The 21,817-nt window shown below is 36.9% G+C and overlaps 1 long non-coding RNA gene across 1 annotated transcript; it reads right to left on the reverse strand.

Moving 5' to 3' along the window:
- On the reverse strand, positions 1-11,110 carry LOC144979647 (uncharacterized). Its single transcript, XR_013646749.1, has 3 exons — positions 10,997-11,110; positions 5,577-5,675; positions 1-117 (listed from the first exon to the last, which is right to left on the reverse strand). It is a non-coding gene; the product is annotated as an uncharacterized LOC144979647 (long non-coding RNA).
- Positions 11,111-21,817: the final 10,707 nt, after the last annotated feature.

Here is a 21,817-nt window from a genome sequence, read left to right on the forward strand (position 1 = left end):
GTTTATCTTCTGCCCCCGACAACGTTTATCAACAAGTCTTAATTCTTCTATTCCAAAATTTAAACGATCGAACAGCTCACCATTCACGTATACCGATAAAACATGTCCACCTCTTCTCTTGACGGGCATGAAAACATAAAATAATTAAAGAAAACTAAAATAATCAATTTAGTACATCTCGCCATTTTTGATCAAACTGTTTTAAAACTAATATTTACTATGGTCAGTTCTGCTACCTTTTCAAAGCCATTTTTATGAGCAGTTCTCTCTGAATTTAATTAATCAGACTATAAACGTTTAAGATTACACATCGTTTTATGTGTTGGTATAATATTTCCGGCTGTTGGATGTGAGGAGTTGTTTGTTCTTATTTTAACTAAATGCAAAGCCTCAATATTTTCATTCTATAGATAGAATGCGCTTGGCCAAGGAGTTCACAACATTGCTATCCGTAAGTATAACGGACCAACACACAAACTCTGTGTAACCATGAACTTTTATAGTCTGCTTAATACAGTTTAGTGAGAACAACTCACAAACGCGGATGGCAAAAACAATAACAAAGGCCTGAGTGACGTCATCTGCATACTATCTTTAGATAGTTCGAAGATGACGTCACTCAGTTCTTTGTTATTGTTTTTTGCCATCCGCGTTTATTAGTAATGCTCACTGAACTGTATTAACCAGACTATAAGCGTTCATGGATACAGATTGTTTTGTGTGTTGGTCCGTTTTACTCACGGATAGCAATGTTGTGAGCTTCTTAGCCAAGTGTATACTATCTATATTCAAATATTTTATTTGTTGTCAATGGATTATGGCCCCTACACACCTTAGTCAATGGGGATGATCTATAGATAGTATGCGCTTGGCTTAGAAGTTCATAACATTGCCATCCGGAAGTATAACGGACTAACACACAAAACTGTGTGTATCCATGAACGTTTATAGTCAGGTTAATACAGTTCAGTGAGCATTACTCATAAACGCGGATGGCAAAAAACAATAACAAAGACCTGAGTGACGTCATCTTCGAACTATCTATATTCAAAGACTTTTGTTGTTGTCGTCAATGGATTATGGCCCCTCCACGCATTAGTCAATGGGGATGATCTATATTAACTTTCCATGTGCTCGAGGTCATTGGCCACATTGCAAAATGTGCTCAAAGTGGCCCACATCGTGAAAAGTGTTCACAGATTTTAAATATCTTACATCGCGATTGGTCATTTTATTCAGCTTGACACATGGGTATGTTTACAACAAAGCAACGTGTTTACATTTAAGAAATATCCAATCGTTGGACAGCAAAAATCATGTGATTGATGACCGGGTTGGACGAAAACCTGAAAATAGATCGCTCCAGTGATTCAGTGTCCTTGACATCTACGCACATGATGGTAAACACTTGTGCACCGACTGCACGTGATTCGTCTAGAAAGCGAGGCGTTTTTATCATCCAATATGCGTTTGGCACAGAAGCTCACAACATTGCCATTCGGAAATATAACGAACCAACACACAAAACTATGTGTAACCGTAAACGTTTATAGATAGAATGTACTTGGCTAAGAAGTTAACAACATTGCCATCCGGAAGTAAAACTGTGTGTAACCTTGAAGGTTTATAGTCTGGTTAATACAGTTTAGTGAGAAGTACTCATAAACGCGGATGGCAAAAACAATAACAAAGACATAAGTGACGTCATCTTCGAACTATCTATAGTCTGGTTAATACAGTCTAGTGAGAATTACTCATAAACGCTGATGGCAATAAAAATTGTTCTCATTAAACTTTATCAATCACACTATAGATAGAGAATGAAGTTGACATCACTTGGGTCTTTGTTACAGTTTTTTATTTTCGTTTTTTGTTGTTTTTTGTTGTTTTCTGGGTTTTTTTTCGCCATCCGCGTTTATGAATAAACTGTATTTCCCAGACTATACACGTTTAGGGTTACACATAGTTTTGTGTGTTGGTCCGTTATATTTCCGGATGGCAATGTTGTGAGCTTCTTAGCCAAGCGTAGACTATCGACAAGCGTCTTAGGTTTCACACAGTTTTGTGTGTTGGAACGGCTGGCAAGGGACCCCTTGTGAGGCGCTTTGAGTATATTTAGTGAATGTTGATCTCATAAATAGAACGACGTCGACTCAGGTATTTGTTACTGTTTGCCATCCATTTTTATGAGTAATTTTCACTAAACTATATTAACCAGACTGTAGATAGAACGAAGGTGACGTGACTCAGGTCTTTGTTATTGTTTTTTGCCATCCGTGTTTATGAGTAATTCTAAACTATATAAACCAGACTATAGACGTTCAAGGTTACACATAATTTTGTGTGTTGGTCCGTTCCAGTTCCGGATGGCAATGTTGTGAGTTTCTTAGCCAAGCGCACAGCATCTATAGATGGGGAAACTATCTGTAACCTTGAACGTTTTAGTCTGGTAAATAGATAGTATGCGCTTGGCTTAGAAGCTCACAACATTGCCATCCGGGGGTATAACGGACCAACAGAACACACAAAACTATGTGTAACCTTAAACGTTTATAATCTGGTTAATACAGTTCAGTGAGAATTATTCACAAACATGGATTGCAAAAAGCAATAACAAAGGCCTGGATGACATCATCTTCGTTCTATCTATAGTTTAGTGAAAATAACTCATGAAAATGGATGGTAAAAAAAACCATAACACATACATGGGTGACGTTAACTTCGTTCAATCTATATAAAATCTCACGATTTGTATTGAACATAGAGTTTGTTCTTTGTTCCATAACCTTAAAAGCTTTACACAGTTCTATGAAGTTAATATTTGATACTACACAGGTGACGAGCATGGGTGACAAATTCATTAATGTTTATATAGATAGTATGCAGTTGACGTCACTCAGGTCTTTGCTATTGCTTTTTGCCATCCGCGTTAATGAGTAATTCTCACCAAACTGTATTAACGAGACTATAAACGTGCACGATTACACATAGTTTTGTGTGTTGGTCCGTTATACTTCCGGATGGCAATGTTATGAGCTTTTTTGCCAAGCGCATACTATCTATAGATAGTATGCACTTGGCTAAGAAGTTCACAGCATTGCCATCCGGAAGTATACCGGACTAACACACAAAACTGTGTGTATCCATGAACGTTTATAGTCAGGTTAATACAGTTCAGTGAGCATTACTCATAAACGCGGATGGCAAAAAACAATAACAAAGACCTGAGTGACGTCATCTTCGAACTATCTATATTCAAAGACTTTTGTTGTTGTCGTCAATGGATTATGGCCCCTCCACGCATTAGTCAATGGGGATGATCTATATTAACTTTCCATGTGCTCGAGGTCATTGGCCACATTGCAAAATGTGCTCAAAGTGGCCCACATCGTGAAAAGTGTTCACAGATTTTAAATATCTTACATCGCGATTGGTCATTTTATTCAGCTTGACACATGGGTATGTTTACAACAAAGCAACGTGTTTACATTTAAGAAATATCCAATCGTTGGACAGCAAAAATCATGTGATTGATGACCGGGTTGGACGAAAACCTGAAAATAGATCGCTCCCAGTGATTCAGTGTCCTTGACATCTACGCACATGATGGTAAACACTTGTGCACCGACTGCACGTGATTCGTCTAGAAAGCGAGGCGTTTTTATCATCCAATATGCGTTTGGCACAGAAGCTCACAACATTGCCATTCGGAAATATAACGAACCAACACACAAAACTATGTGTAAACCGTAAACGTTTATAGATAGAATGTACTTGGCTAAGAAGTTAACAACATTGCCATCCGGAAGTAAACTGTGTGTAACCTTGAAGGTTTATAGTCTGGTTAATACAGTTTAGTGAGAAGTACTCATAAACGCGGATGGCAAAAACAATAACAAAGACATAAGTGACGTCATCTTCGAACTATCTATAGTCTGGTTAATACAGTCTAGTGAGAATTACTCATAAACGCTGATGGCAATAAAAATTGTTCTCATTAAACTTATCAATCACACTATAGATAGAGAATGAAGTTGACATCACTTGGGTCTTTGTTACAGTTTTTTATTTTCGTTTTTTGTTGTTTTTTGTTGTTTTCTGGGTTTTTTTTCGCCATCCGCGTTTATGAATAAACTGTATTTCCCAGACTATACACGTTTAGGGTTACACATAGTTTTGTGTGTTGGTCCGTTATATTTCCGGATGGCAATGTTGTGAGCTTCTTAGCCAAGCGTAGACTATCGACAAGCGTCTTAGGTTTCACACAGTTTTGTGTGTTGGAACGGCTGGCAAGGGACCCCTTGTGAGGCGCTTTGAGTATATTTAGTGAATGTTGATCTCATAAATAGAACGACGTCGACTCAGGTATTTGTTACTGTTTGCCATCCATTTTTATGAGTAATTTTCACTAAACTATATTAACCAGACTGTAGATAGAACGAAGGTGACGTGACTCAGGTCTTTGTTATTGTTTTTTGCCATCCGTGTTTATGAGTAATTCTAAACTATATAAACCAGACTATAGACGTTCAAGGTTACACATAATTTTGTGTGTTGGTCCGTTCCAGTTCCGGATGGCAATGTTGTGAGTTTCTTAGCCAAGCGCACAGCATCTATAGATGGGGAAACTATCTGTAACCTTGAACGTTTTAGTCTGGTAAATAGATAGTATGCGCTTGGCTTAGAAGCTCACAACATTGCCATCCGGGGGTATAACGGACCAACAGAACACACAAAACTATGTGTAACCTTAAACGTTTATAATCTGGTTAATACAGTTCAGTGAGAATTATTCACAAACATGGATTGCAAAAAGCAATAACAAAGGCCTGGATGACATCATCTTCGTTCTATCTATAGTTTAGTGAAAATAACTCATGAAAATGGATGGTAAAAAAACCATAACACATACATGGGTGACGTTAACTTCGTTCAATCTATATAAAATCTCACGATTTGTATTGAACATAGAGTTTGTTCTTTGTTCCATAACCTTAAAAGCTTTACACAGTTCTATGAAGTTAATATTTGATACTACACAGGTGACGAGCATGGGTGACAAATTCATTAATGTTTATATAGATAGTATGCAGTTGACGTCACTCAGGTCTTTGCTATTGCTTTTTGCCATCCGCGTTAATGAGTAATTCTCACCAAACTGTATTAACGAGACTATAAACGTGCACGATTACACATAGTTTATGTGTGTTGGTCCGTTATACTTCCGGATGGCAATGTTATGAGCTTTTTTGCCAAGCGCATACTATCTATAGATAGTATGCACTTGGCTAAGAAGTTCACAGCATTGCCATCCGGAAGTATACCGGACCAACACACAAAACTACGTGTAACCATGATCGTCTATAGTCTGGTTAATACAGTTTAGTGAGAATTACTCATTAACGCGGATGGCAAAAAGCAATAGCAAAGACCTGAGTGACGTCAACTGCATACGCGGATGGCAAAAAATAATAACAAACACCTGAGTGACGTCATCTTCGAACTATATAGATAAGTCGCCACAAATAAAAAAAAGACTAAAAATATGAAGGAAGGGGAAGGGGATAAAGACAAACCTGCGCAATAAACGACAGTCTTTCTTCTCCTATTCCGCCAGCAGCGTTATCTTTGTTTTGGGCCTCAAACACACACTGGGCACTTTCCTCATCCACAGCCTAAAATAATATTTTTAAAAAGTTATGAGCCTGGAATTATTTTTTTTTAATGAGGCATAAAAATAAATATAAATTTTAAAAAAATCTCTCTCAAGACCCTTCCCCGCCCCCGTGTGGTGTCCGGGGTCCCTCAACTGAGAGGGTCAAGAATAGCCCAACGCCAAGCCAGCGTGTCGTAAAAGGCGACTAATGGTGTGTGATTCTCCCATCTTTGAGTCACCTGGTCCTCCAGGTTGGGGGTTGGCAAAGGGTTAACACCCCTTTCCGTTAAACTCAAATCGTTACAGAAACGCAGACAAACCAAATCCTTTTTTTAGCTTGGGCGACCGAAGAGTTTCTGGAATTACAGAATTTATGAAGGACAAAAGACAAAGCCGAAAGGACTCTGCTGACCCGATGACGTCTTCGCCAAACAAGCAGCTTCGAATTACGTCGTGGAGCATTCGCACCATGTATGAAGCAGGAAAAAGCTCTCAAGTTGTGACTGAGATGAGAAGATACAGGCTGCATATACTTGGAGTAAGCGAAACCCACTGGATACAATCCGGACAGAAACACTTCAAGTCTGGGGAGAAGATTTTATATTCATGGGAGAGGGGACGGGATTCATACACAGGGAGTAGGAATAATTCTAAGCAAGTTTGCCCAGAAGTCACTGAGAGGATGGGAACAACACGGAGAAAGGATCATCATGGCGTCCTTTACAACACGGAGTAAGAAGATCAGCATGAACATTGTACAGATCTATGCCCCAACAAATGATGCAACAGATGAGGACAAAGATACATTTTATAGTCTGCTACAACAAGTCATTGACAAGTTGCCAAGGAAAGACATCAACATATTGATGGGAGATGCTAATGCAAAAGTGGGACAGGATAACGTAGGTTATGAAAATATCATGGGACGTCATGGAATGGGAGAAATGAACGATAATGGTGAGAGATTTGCAAATTTCTGTGCATTCAACAGTTTGGTGATTGGAGGATCAGTGTTCCTCCATAAGAGGATCCACAAAGCAACTTGGGTCTCACCAGATGGTGTGACAGAGAATCAGATTGATCATTTTTGTATCTCTCGAAGATTCAGACGTTCATTGGAAGATGTGACAGTACGGAGAGGGGCAGATGTTGGATCAGACCACCACCTGCTATTGGCAAAGCTTTAGCTCCGACTCAGAAAACATGGGGCCAGATCACATACAAGAAAAAAAATTCGAGGTGAATGGACTTGATGGGGAAAAGAATGAGGAATTCAAACTACAATTGAGTAATAGATTCCAACCTCTTACTGAGCTCGAGGAGGACATAGATGTAGAGTCACATTGGGCAAAGATCAAGGAAGTCTACATAACAACTTGCCACGAGGTATTGGGGGTAAAGAAATCGGAACATAAAGATGGATAAGTCCAACCACCTTGGACCTTATTGAAAAGAGGAGAACAAGGAAGGAACAAGTGAATGCAAGCCGAACAAGGGCTTCAAGACTGGATGCACAAGAGCAGTATCGAGCCATAGCTAAGGAAGTCAAAAGATCTGTGAAGAAAGACAAGGAAGCATTCATGAACAGACTTGCAGAGAAAGCAGAAGCAGCAGCGACTGGAGGACACATGAGGATCCTTTATCAAACTACCAAGACACTTGCTGGAAAATATGGGAAACCAGAGATACCATTCAAAGACAAAGATGGGAAAACTATTTTTGGAAAAGAGGCTCAATCTGAACGATGGAGGGAACATTTCAACTGCCTTCTGAACAGACCACCACCAGACAACCAGCCAGAAATTTTGCCTGCAAGGATTGAGCTACCAATTAGCTGTGATCCACCATCAATAGCAGAGATTGTGGGTGCGATTAATAAGATGAAAAGGGGTAAAGCTGCTGGACCAGACCAGATTCCACCGGAGGCTCTAAAAGTTGATGCGGAAAGAAATGCTGAGGCCCTGCACCCACTATTTGAGAGAATCTGGAATGACGGGATATTCCCAAAGGATTGGAAGGAAGGACATCTTATCAAGCTTCCAAAGAAAGGGGACCTCAGTAATTGTAATAATTATCGAGGCATCACTCTTCTTTCTATCTCAGGAAAGGTTTTCAACCGTATTATTTTAGAGAGAATTAAGAATGCAACAGATGCTAAACTGCGGGACGAACAGGCAGGTTTTCGGAAAAACCGTTCAACCACCGACCAGATTGCCTCTCTGCGAGTCATAGTGGAACAGTCTATAGAATGGATCTCTCCTCTTATTGTCAACTTTCTGGATTACGAGAAGGCTTTCGACAGTATTGACAGAGAAACATTGTGGAAAATTCTGGCACATTGTGGACTCTCTGAAAAGATAGTAAACCTCATTAAGGAAATGTATGAAGGATCAAGTTGCAGGGTTGTACATGAAGATCAGCTTACTGACAGCTTTGAAATTAAGACTGGTGTCAAGCAGGGATGCTTGCTCTCTCCATTCCTGTTCATCCTTGCCATTGATTGGCTAATGAAGGAAACCTCCAAAGGGAGAAGAAATGGGATACAGTGGACCCTCTGGACACAGTTGGATGATCTGGATTTTGCAGATGATCTGGCTCTTTTGTCCCACACCCAGGACCAGACGCAAGCAAAAACCACAATTATAAACAGCCTCTCGGAATCAATTGGTCTAAGAATTCACCCTGCAAAGTCAAAGGTATTGAGGATAGGTACGCGTCAAAGGGAGCAGATCAAAGTAAAAGATCAGGAACTCGAAGATATAGACACTTTCTGCTATCTCGGAAGTATAATTGACAAGGATGGAGGCACGGAAGCAGAGGTGAAAGCACGAATAGGAAAGGCACAGGCTGCATTCACATCTCTGAACAGAGTTTGGAGAACTAAAGATATCTCCCTTCGACTAAAGCTAAGACTTTTCAACTCAAACGTGAAGTCTGTCCTACTGTATGGATGTGAAACTTGGAACGCATCACTGGCATGTATAAGGAGGGTACAGATTTTCGTAAACAGGTGCATGCGTAAGCTACTCAGAATAAAATGGATGGATAGAATGAAAAATGAAGAAGTATGGAAAAGAACACAGCAGAAACCAGTGGAGAGGAAATAGCAAGAAGACGATGGAGGGGGATTGGACACACGCTTAGAAAGAATGACTCAACTATAACAAAGAAAGTATTGGACTGGAACCCTCAGGGCAGAAGATCAAGGGGAAGGCCACGAGGAACATGGAGAAGAATTAAAGAAGCTGATATACAGAGAAATGGTAAGACCTGGAATGAGATAAAAAAGTTGGCTCAAGATAGAGAAGGATGGAAACTGTTTGTCTGTGGCCTATACCCTGACCCAGGGTGAAAAAGGTAATGATAATGATGATGACCCTTCCCCACAGTCAAAGACATAATAAACAAAATGAAAACATGAATAAATAGAATAAGCCAAAAAAAAAAAAAGACCAAATAAAGTATGAAGGGTCTTTTGGAAGTGACAATATGCAGAGACTAAAGCAGGGACCATAGATAACACAGGACTAGATACGACAACAGGTAGGAAAACGTCATCAAAAGTGGCTAGTGAGAGGTCGAGCGCCGCCATTTTATTTTTTATGCAACCAGGGACGCTGTGCAATTTTATCTCGATATGACTTTGACTGAGCTCGATTAACCTTGATTTGTGGACGGAAATAGAAAAAAAGGCCAGGTTTATGATGATAAACCAAATTAGACATATTAAACTACACTTTTACTTGTACATTTTAGACTTGGCTCCAGTGATCGGGTTTATATTAATAACTTAAAAAAAATATTATGAATAATTTATAACTCCCTTATTTGTGGGGCGATTTTGTCATTCGTGGTATCAATTTTATTGTAATAAAGAGATAGGAACTTCAGAGTTATTTTTTCTGATGCGAAAATGTTACTTTGTAATTTTAGCACTAAGATAAGTAGTTGGTAAATAAATTTGGTACACCTCTTTGATCTACCGCCACCGTCCATTCGTGTAGAATTGTGAATCAAGCGTCTCAAAGTCTTCGACCAATCACAGGCTATCTATCCAGCTGGCCGAAACAAAGACGCTTCTCACCGTCGATGTATTACGCTATTGTTACGCAAGGAATATAACAGCTTTTTGAGTAGGCCTAAAAGCTAAAATCTAAAAGTAAAAAACATAATTCTGAGGAATTTGAAAGTCACTTTGTTGAAATCAGCTTGAAAAAAGAAGAACATTGGTCCTTATTTCAGAAAAATCGGTTGAAAACCAACTGTTTTACGAATACATTTTATTTTAAAAATTGCTTTTGTTTATTTTAGCTTTTTTAGAAACTTATTTATTTATCGGCCGATTTTCTTGATTTTTATATCATTCTTTATATCTCAAAGAGACGAGATCAGTGATATACTTTGTTTCAAATGTAACTAGAACATAATTTGGCTTTTTTTTACCTGTCAACCGTGCCTGGATAATATATTCAGTAACTTGGTGATTGTGAAGCAACTATGCCATGAGCGTCTTTCAGTGTTTCAACGATGATTCAGTTCATTGTTGACGGCTGTTGACACGTTAGCTGTCAGAACGACCAATCGTTGAAGGGTCAAGATTCTCAATAGCCAATCGTTCTTCGATCAAAAATCTTAAGAACTCACGAGAACAAAAGTTTGAAATTTGGTGATGGACGGACCTATGAAATCGCTTCTGGGCGGAGTTTAGCCATGAGTGACCGTAGAAAACAAAAAGGCGACTGCAGACATCAAAGGGTAGGCTTATATCATCATAGGATGTCTACATGATTGACATGGCCATATAGGCAACTCATTATCTATTCCCCCATAAAGAATCTGAACACTGAACACGAGAGGGTTAAATACGATGGCAGCGATTGAACCATCTCCAAGAAATCAGCATACGTGGAGTAATGTAGAATTTTGGAGGGATGATTATTATTTCTTTTTTTTTGGTACTTTTTTTCCCTTTTTCTAACTGTACTTTACACATCATTTTCAGATTGTCATTCAAACTTGTGTAGCGATGTGCTTTTCTGGTATGAAACTCGCTTTTGCGATCTGAAGATCCTGGGTTCGAGCCTAGCTCGGTGCTTGGTTGAGTCCTTGGAAATGGCTCTTTACTCACATTCTCTCACCGTACTCATGTGTAAGATGAGTACCTGGCCGTTATCAGCGTCGTATCGGTCGAAAAAAATGTAATATCACCTAATAGGCGTCATGTCTCGTCTACATGTTACCCGTTGTTGTTAGTCAATAACGCTTTGTAAAGCGCTTTGAGCACCTTTAGTGGATATTGCGATATATAAAAGCTGAAGTTTAAACGATGTTTCCACCTACCTTATATTCGTGTTCAAGTTCCACGGATAAACGCTGCGTATTATCTGGGAGGTTCGATACAACACACTCAAAGAATAAGAAAGGATGGAAAGGGCCTGTACACGTCAAATATGCGTCTGTAAATAAATGTATTCATCAAATGCATTACGTTAAAAATTAATTATAAAAGCAATATCATTCCACCCTCTCCCTAAATAGTAACGTGTAATGATATTAAGGTTACAATAATAATCTGTGACGTCAGATTATAAATCGTTAAATTTCACTTAAAAAATAGATTCTTTAAAAAGATGTATCATTTAAGTATCTTTGAACATGTCTTTTATGCAAAGATGACAAAATCAAAATTCATTGAGGGGTAGAATAAATGATTTCTTACACTCTTGCCTTTTGGAATTTGAACTTTGTTCCCAACGCTTCATCGCGAGCTCGTCGGGAATTCCAAAAAGCAAGAGTGTAAGAATCGTATAATATCATTCCACCCCTCTCATTGGAAAACCCTATTGTTTCTTAGTAAATACGTTTGTTTTTGTGTTTAAGGGTTTTACGGCGCTTGCAACACATTTAGGTTATATCAGCTTTGTTACCAAACCGGCCAGTATAACACCGTTTCGGCCTTCTGTTTTTGTTTTTGTTTTTAAGGGTTTTACGGCGCTTGCAACACATTAAGGTCATATCAGCGCCAGTAAAAAGGAAGAAAATGGGATAGTAAAAAGTTCTAGAATTACAATTAAAGCACCCAAGAAAAAGTAAGACAATGGGGAACTGAGAACAAATAGGGATCAGATGTAGATTCCAAGAGCATACCACTAATGTAGCAATGACTATGAAAAATGTTTTTTTTTCTTTTTGAGGAAAATTTTTGTCTAAAATCCAAGCCCTATCTCCACTGAGTAATAATGTTTTTGAATTTTGAAAATCCATTCATAAATAAACAAGTTATACAGTTTTAAAGGTGTCATTTATTTGGATGACCCGCAAAGAGGAAAAAAACGCGAAAATATGGGACGCTTTTAACAGAGAGATGATTTACAAGGAAAAAAATATCATCTCCTAAAACAATAACTATGCATTTGACTGTTTCCCTCCCAGCTAGGATTCCGGCCAGTGCCAGCACAAAACCAAGTAATCTCATTCCAAGACAAAGACAGAAAGCATGTTGGAAAACAGATATAAGGGGATAGAAGACACAGTATGTACCTCCCTGCCCGCTATGAGAGGTCAGGATCCCCACCCAGTAGTAGTAAATACTTAATTGTTGAATAATGCTTTGAACTCGTTGAATAAAAATGTTATTCAACGATTGCGGTATATTTTCGGACATTTTATTGATGTGAAATAAGGTGTAAAAGACAGCTGATCGGCAATTAATAATAATCTTTTGGTGAGCATGAATACAAATCCAACGTTTTTAGTTTTGGGCCAAATTGTCATTCAAGTAGAAGGAGAAAGATAGAAATTATGGTGAATAGAAGTATTAATACCATACCACTTGGTTACAAAATATCTAATAATCTTTCTTGGAGGGGTAGAATAAAAGTATTCTTTCACTTCTTTGTATTTAATTAATTAAACTTGTTATATTTTTATCGCGCAATATAACATACTCGCAAGGCCGTGTTATTGGGCACGATGAAAATAATTCGTTTGATACATACAAGGAGATGAAAAATTAAATCAAGTGAATATATTGGTAGCAAACATTGTTTTTAATATCACTATGAGTGTTTATTCGTCAACCTATTACTACAGTGGGTTGTTTCAGTTTGTTTTTGGGTCCACTTTCCGTACGACCCAATCCGCATAGACCTAATCTAATAGGGAACAACAATGTGATGTAAAAATACTGGTTCCGATCTCATTTTAATTGTAAAACCAGCCATGTGGAGGACTGGATACCGGATATATACCTTGTGCAATTGGTTTTAGAATTTAATTAATTTTCTAGCCTAAATAAATGTTGGTCGTCGATGGAGATCATCCATCCTCGCCCACTTACGTCCTGTAATCCAAAGAATCTGTCTATACATTTTGCTACTAAAATAGTTATACCACCTATTGATTCAATATTTATTAACCTATTCATTGTTGAGGAGTGGTTACACACTTCCAATGAGTTTTGAACCGACAGATAAAAGAGATATGATGTCACGACTTTTCAGTCTTATTCATTTTAAAATGTTGATGGCAGAGCAATAGTCTTGTAACAAAGTAAAGCGATGATAAACGTGATCAGTGACAGGTTGGAAGACAATAGACGAAAGACTGATTTTTTGTTTGTTTGATCGTGCTATTTGGTAAGACACTTAAACGCTCATACCCCCACTCGATTCAAATGTGAATAAGGAGCAGTTAATTATATTGTAAGATACTTAACGATTCCAAAAGATATATGAAAAAGTGTGGATGGAAAAGTACGAAAAGCTATGTAACATTTTTCACCGTGTGAGATGGGACTTAAGTTTCTCTTGGCATGCTGAATGAAATAGCATTTTGGGGAGTCTGTCATGGCATGAAAGGAATAAATGACACTATGAAATGTACTGAGCTAGGTGAATCTATGGACGTGTGCTATAAAAGATTCATATATATTTTGGATACAGGTTGTCAATTTTGAGTTATCTGTTACATCTCATTGGTATTTCTTCAGTGATGACAATATGAGTCGTTGGTTTTGGAATGACTTTTCGAACTTCTTTCAGAGCGTGTTCTAAGTATATTGTGAACAGAATCGGGCTCAGACTATCTCCTTGGGGGGTCCCGATGTTACTTTCGAACTGCGTCTGTTTTGTGGCCCCGTATATCCTTGGTTGTATCTTTGTGTTGCTGAGGAGAAATCGGATTATTCGGAGCTCGTCTTCGTCAACTATGTCTGTTAATATCTCCAAAAGTTTTCCTCTGTCGATCGTATCAAAGGCTGCGGACATATCTATTCCGGTTATTGTTATGGATATGTTTTCTTTGAGTGCCTTTGCTGCCAACCATTTATGTGTCCATACTACGTCCGATGTGCTTCGGTCTTGGCGAAACCCGCTTTGGCTATGTGATAGATATTTTTCTATTTTCGGTCTAATTCTGTTGAGGACAATAGTTGACAGTGTTTTTCTTATGGTATTCAGTAATGTTATTGGGCGCAGGTTGTTTACGGGTCCTTTCGTTTTTCCTGGTTTTTGTATTGTAATTAGGACACCGCTGTTTATGTCCCAGTCTTTGTGTGTTGAGAATGTTTTGTTCATTATGTTTGCAATGCTCAAATCCAAGGAGAGGGTACCGCATTTCAGCAATTCAGCGGGAATTTCATCTTCGCCTGGGGATCTGTTATTGTTTAGGCACTTTATGCTATTTCTAACTTCAGTTGTTGTGATGCGGTTGTTTAGGTCTCTAGGGTTTCCTGAGAAGGGCGATATTTGTGAGACTTGTTTGTGAAATTTCTGCTGGAAGTGGTCAGTTACAATGTCAAGGATATCGTTGGGATTTGTTGTCTGTTTGCCAAATTTATCCTGTAGTTTTGGGTTCTCGAATGGTTTTCGGTTCAGAGATTTCGTCGCTTTGAACATAGACGATGCGTTATTTTTGGAATTTTCTATGTCTTCCACTTTTTTGTCTAATTCCACGTTTCTGTGTTTTATTGTAAGTGATCGAATTGAATGCAGTATTTTGTTTCGTTCCGTTTTCAGGTTTATTATTTCTTCCGAGTCTTTCGTGTTCTGTATCCTGATCCTAATTTCTTTTTGTTGCCGCGATAGATCGTTAATAGCGATGTTAGGCGTTCGATTTGGTTTGTTCTTAGTTGTATTAATAGAGCCTGCACGTTCTTCCCCCGCATATTTCATTGCCGCTTGCGTCTCTTTCCATTCATTGTTTGGATTGCTGTTTTGCTTTATTTTCCATAGACTTGAGTTAAGTTCATATTGGTAATGAATGCGACATTCTCGCTCATTTACTATTTTTGCCGTGTTTATTTTGACTGCCGTTTTACCTTTCTGTCTTCGTTGTCTGTACACATTTATGTTGAAATTCGTTTTTACAAGTTTGTGATCGGATGTTAGCAGTGTACCACCGTATGATCGCGAGTTGGTTGAGTAGTGTTTATGGCGGTGTCGACATATGATATAGTCTATTTGGTTGTGTATTGTTATCATTTTGTCTTGGGTTTGGTCTTTCCTTTGTCCTACCCATGTTGTCTGGTGTCTTGATGGGTGGTTGAAAGCACTGTTTGTTATGAAAAGTTTTCTCTGTTCACAGAACTGGACTAATTTTTCTCCGTTATCGTTACGTTTTCCTTTTGAGTATGATCCTAAACATAGTGTGTCACTGTCGAGACGTTTTCCTACTTTGGCATTAAAATCTCCAGCAATTATTAATATTGATTTATTTCCTATTTTGTTCAGTGTATCGTCTAGGTCTTTGTAAAATTTATCAGTTTCCTCTGGGTATTGTTTTGCGCGTTGACTTGTTGGTGCGTAAACATTTACGATTGAGATAGTGAACGTCTTCTTACCGTGATCGTCTTTGTTATTGTTATTCTGGTTCCTTGAATTGATCTTACACTTAAGCTCAAGAACACATATTCTGTCCGAAACATTCCATTCGTCACTAGTCAAATCCCTGTAGTTTTTATTTATGAGAAATCCACCACCATAGTGAGGTGAACTGGAAGCAAAGCACAGCAGTCTGTGACCATTTATTGTTTGGTCGACGCCATCTTGGATCTTCGTCTCTTGTAAACACAACACATCGATTTTATAACTTTCTAAATCTTGACACAGTTGTTCCTTTCGAATGTTACTTTTAATAGATCTTAAGTTAAAAGTTCCAATATTAAGATTAGTCCACATCAGGTAAAAATTAAAGATTCCACACAGTGAATAAATGGAAACATAAGACTATCCACTGAGCCGAAGCTCAATGTCAACAGGTGTCAACAATCTATTGTCAATTACAAAAGCAAAATCGACAACATGGCAATCGAAATAGAAACAGACCCAGACAGCATGAAAATATTCAAAGCTGTTAAAAGCGTTAAACAGAAACAAAAAGTCGTCTTATAATAATATTATCCGATGATGAGGGTAAAGTAATCTGTGATGACAAACAAATAGTTGAAAGAGTTAAAAACTTCTTCGAGAATAAGTACAAAGGGGACCAACAGATAGAACCATTCGAATACCCCGAATCAAGACTGGAAGAACCAATAACCGATCTTGAGGTTAGTGCAGCTATTTACCAACTTAACAATCATAAAGCCCCGGGAATTGACACCATCAAAGCAGATGAGCTAAAATGTCTTAACTGAATAACACCTAGTCGCCATTGCTTATATGTTTAATGGAATGTTCGAACATAAAACACATATTGATCTCGGCTCCGGTAAACTAATTCTATTGAATAAACCAAACAAGAAAAAAGGACCATTAGAAAACATAAGACCAATTGTTTTTCTTTCAACACGTAGAAAACTGCTCAACGTATTAACACTCAACAGAATAAGATCAAAGGTGGAGGAATATCTGTCACTGACACAGAGCGGATTCAGAAAAGATAGGAGTACCAGTGAGATTGTATGGGCTCATAGGTTTTTGAAAGCCAGAACTGAAAAATACAGAGAAAAGTTCAATATATTGGGCATTGGAATGAGCTCTGCCTTTGATACAATCTTCAGAACAAGGCTTTTGAAGGTACTAAACTCATTTCTCGAAAAGAGCATATCCGACTAATAAGATCACTACTGGCAAACACAACACTTACTTTACATCTGGTGCAGGCACAGGATCACTATTAACATCACTGGGAACTCCCCAAGGAGACAGTCTGAGTCCAATGCTTTTTACCGTATTATTATTTGGAAGCAGCATTAAAAGAATTAAAACAAAAACTCCCGATTCCTCAAATCCTTACCAGCGAACTAATCTACGCAGACAATGTTGATATCATATTTGATACAGCAGACCTGGCGAAGCGGCACATACCAATAATATCATATACTCTGCGACATTGGAATCTAAAGGTCAACGAATCCAAAACAGAAATTACAGTGGTTAACAAGAAACAAGCGGAATGGAAAGGTGTAAGAAAACTCGGAAACTTGATTAATGAGAATAAATACATCAAACGGAGAAAATGCTAGCTCAAACTGCATTCAGAGAACTACGACATTTGGAACTGGGCAAACATCATTAATGAAAATAAAATAATATGCCTTTACGAAGCGCTAGTGCTGCCAATCCTTATGTACAACTGTGATACACAGGGTCTTACAAAAAAGAATTTGGACACTCTAGACTCCCTTCATCGGAAACAATTGAGACGAGTTATTGGGGTACATTGGCTAGACAAAATCAGTAATGAGGATGTATATGACAGATGCAGAGTACAACCAGTCAGTACGCGACTAAAAAACAAAGATGGAAACTGTTCGGACACGTGCTCCGACGAGATGAAAATATTCCAGCTCATACCTCAATGGATTATTACTTCAAACAAGGAGCCCGATACAGAGGTCGTACCCCAACTTCACTTCATTTGAATCAAGATCTCAAAAAAATATCAAATACATTTAGAAACAGCAACCGAAGAACTGATTTTAACAACATAAGGAAACATCTAATTGCCTCAGCACCTTAACACACATGATTAAATTCAAAAGCTAAGACCTCTTGCACTGAACAGAGATTTATGGAAACAAATTACTAACTGAATACTAGAAACAGACTGACACACGCGAAGTAACACACACATTCACGGCAAGCGTTCATAGAGACAGCGCAGCCATGTTCATTCATTCAGTAAATTATTCTGGTGATTTTAAACTAAGAATCACGCTTTACTCATAAAACAGGAATACGATACTATTACATAATACTCAGATTCAAATTTATTATCAAGGTTTAGGAATTTGGATATCATCTAACAACGCTTACCTTGGACATTTTCGACGTCTGTATTGTCAATGGCTGGTTTGGGTTTGAAAAATAAGACAATGTTACATTAGTATAAAACATTTAAAAAGAGACATATTCGTACAATTTTGTGACATTCTATTAACTAATTAATAATATTAATAATAATAATAATAATAATAATAATAATAATAATAATAATAATAATAATAATAAAAATAATGATAATAATAATAATAATAATAATAATAATAATAATAATAATAATAATAATAATAATAATCACTATAATAATGATCACTATAATAATAATAACAATAATGATAATAATAATATAATAATAATAATAATAATAATAATAATAATAATAATAATAATAATAATAATAATAATAATAATAATAATAATAATAATAATAATTATTATTATTATTATTATTATTATTATTATTATTATTATTATTATTACTATTAATATTATAATCATCATCACCATCATCATCATCATCATCATCATCATCATCATCATCATCATCATCATCATCATCATCATCATCATCATCATCATTATTATTATTATAATTATTATTATTAATTATTATTATTATTATTATTATTATTATTATTATTATTATTATTATCATTATTATTATTATTATTATTATTATTATTATTATTATTATTATTATTATTATTTTTATTATTATTATTTTTATTTATTTATTATTATTATTATTATTATATATTATTATTATTATTATATTATTATTATTATTATTATTATCATTATTGCAAATACTATATCATCATCATCATCATCATCATCATCATCATCATCATCATCATCATCATCAGCATCATCATCATCATCATTATCATTGTCATTATCATCTTTCTCTTTATCAAAAGTTTTACTTTAATTGTCGCTGATGTATTTATTTAATAAAAGATACAACAATACTTAACATTATGAAAATCGTTGCCTATACAAAATAAAACTTAGTAATAGGGAATGAGATTAGCGGAAGAGTACCGTCCCTTGGTTGGACGTCACCCATAGTCTGTGACGTCACCGGCGGAAGTTATTAGAGAGAGAACGTCATGTTGGTTTTGCGCATGCGTCTCTCGTCCTCGGAGAACGAGAGACGCATGCGCACAACCAACATGACGTAGGACGAGAGACGCATGCGCACAACCAACATGACGTTCTCTCTCTAATAACTTTTTCGCCGGTGACGTCACAGACTATGGGTGACGTCCAATCAAGGGACGCTACTCTTCCGCTAATCTCATTCCCTATATATGGCAGCTGGTTCTACCAAAGATTTCAATACTATGATATCGTATGGACTTACTTGGAGTTGACTCTGTAGTCGGGATGTCGATGCCTGTTTAAATTTAATTAGAAAGATAGAGATGAACATGTCAATAGTAAAAAAGTAGAAAGCGGTAAGGGCTGCCTGAAGCCGGTGATCATAAAATACTAACGAAAGAGTGAAAATGGAAAGGCTTCTTATGGGAACAAAACAGACAATTGACGTTTCGGGTACAAACCCTTCGTCAGCACAACAATACACAAATAAACGTAGAAAACAAATAAAGTATTTAAAAAAATAAAGTATAACGTTTATTTGTGTATTGTTGTACTGACGAAGGGTTTGTACCCGAAACATCCATTGTTTGTTTTGTTCCCATAAGAAGCCTTTCCATTTTCACTCTTTCGTTAGTAATAGTAAAAATATACTTTCATCTTATACTTGAAAGCATTCCTTATTAAAAAAGAATCTTTTGTCTATTTTTAAACGTTCGCTTAAAACATATCTGTTTCGTCTTTAGTAGATGGTTTGAGAAGCAAGATAGGTCTGTCTGTTTTCTATTGTGTATTGTGCGTGTGTGTGTGTGTGTGTGTGTGTGTGTGAGTGTGTGTGTGTATGCTTGTGTGTGTGAATGAGTATGTTTCAGCCAAAGTAATTTGTAATTTAAGCGCTTAGAGTCTGGTGTCTCGGAGTTATAGCGCTATATAAGTTTTCAGCATTTATTATTATTATTATTATTATTATTATTATTTATTATTATTATTATTATTATTATTATTATTATTATTATTATTATTATTATTATTATCATTATTATTATTATTATTATTATTATTATTATTATTATTAAATGATAAATTTAATGTGTGCAGTATTCCACCCTACTCTAACCAACAAGTGTTATTAGAAAGTTTTGTCAAAATTTATTCTTCAAAATTAGATACAAAAATTGATTCTCAACATAAAACGTGAGCTTTTATATAGTGAAATATCCAGTAAACGTGCTCAAATCGCTTTTCCGAATGGTCGCTGACCAACAGTAACACGTAATATAGAACGAGACATGACGCCTGTTAGACTATATTACATTTTTTTTCCCTACAGAGACAACGGTGTTAACGGCCAAGTACTCATTTCACACTTCAGTACGGTGAGAGAATGTGAGTAAAGAGCATTTTCCAAGGACTCAACTATGCGCCGAGCAAGGCTCGGACCAAAGATCTTCCGATCCGGAAACGAGTGTCACATCACAAGACCACATAGCCGCACATAGCAGTACCTGGTGTATTCCAACCTAGGGTAGGGAGTGCTTGCCGTGTTGTTCATGTTGACAATAAACATTGTTGGTAACATGAAAGATCCCTAAGGGATACCGCTTCTTCTCCGTCCCTTATTTTACTGGCAGGTTGGGCTCGTGACATCTATTTGAATCATCCATCCCCGAGGATAGATGTAATCAGTTTCAAAGTGTTCCTGCATATTACGATCCCCCTAAGTTTTAGAGAATTAGGTCTTCACACCATACAATGCGCCCAGAGCCTCCAACCAGGGGATAGGTTGCGCAATATAAATGTGCATTATTATTATTATTATTATTATTATTATTATTATTATTATTATTATTATTATTATTATTATTATTATTATTATTATCATTATTATTATCATTCCCCGACGACCGGTATATCATTGCCCTCTTTATTCTGAGCTTTTGTTTTTTTAAAAACTGCCTCAATGTGCGAGGTAAGCGCAAGGACTTGTTCCACTGTGTATATCACATATTGAGGCCGGAGTGCTAAAATTTGTAATGGCAAATTAAGATTGAATGGATCTGTATCTAATCGTCCCGTTCCCCATTTCATTTGTCTTCAATTTGAACACTTCCGTTGTATATTTCTTACAAAAATATGAAAAACGGAAAGGCTTTGGATAATACAGTACAAACATTTTGGGTGCAAACCTCTCGTCAGCAAAACAATAAACAAATGAACGTTGAAAACAAATAAAGTAAATTAAGTGAGAGTTTTATTAATGTAGCTAATGGTGTTGCCCAAATTTGAAAATCACGATAGAAGCAAACAAAAAAAAAACAAACAGTTGACTTCCTCGACATCACATTCGATATAAAATCCAATTCATTCCAACCGTTCAGAACACCAAACAACACCATTAGCTACATTAATAAAAACAGCAACCACCCCCGTTCCGTCATTGAAAACATACCAAAAAGCATAGCACTGAGGGTAAGCAAACTTTCGGAAAAACAGAGAGATATTCAACGTCGCAGCCACCCCCTACAAAGAAGCACTCACATAAAGCGGATACAACACAACATTTGAATACACAGACGCCCCCCTCTCATGTAAACCTCAACACACAAGTGAAGAACGCAAAACAAGAAAACGACATATTACTTGGTTCAACCCACCTTTCGACAAAAAGCGTCAGCACAAACATTGGACAGCAGTTCCTGAAGTTAATTGATACACACTTTCCAAAAAACCACAAGCTACATAAAATTATCAACAGGAATACCATAAAAATAAGCTACGCGTGTATGAGCAACATAGAACAATTATTTCAAGCCACAACAACAAAAAATATTAA

This window comes from Berghia stephanieae, chromosome 9, assembly GCF_034508935.2.
Source record: "Berghia stephanieae isolate SIO BIC M18660-M18661 chromosome 9, UCSD_Bste_1.3, whole genome shotgun sequence".
In the NCBI taxonomy this organism is placed as follows: Eukaryota; Metazoa; Mollusca; class Gastropoda; order Nudibranchia; family Aeolidiidae; genus Berghia; species Berghia stephanieae.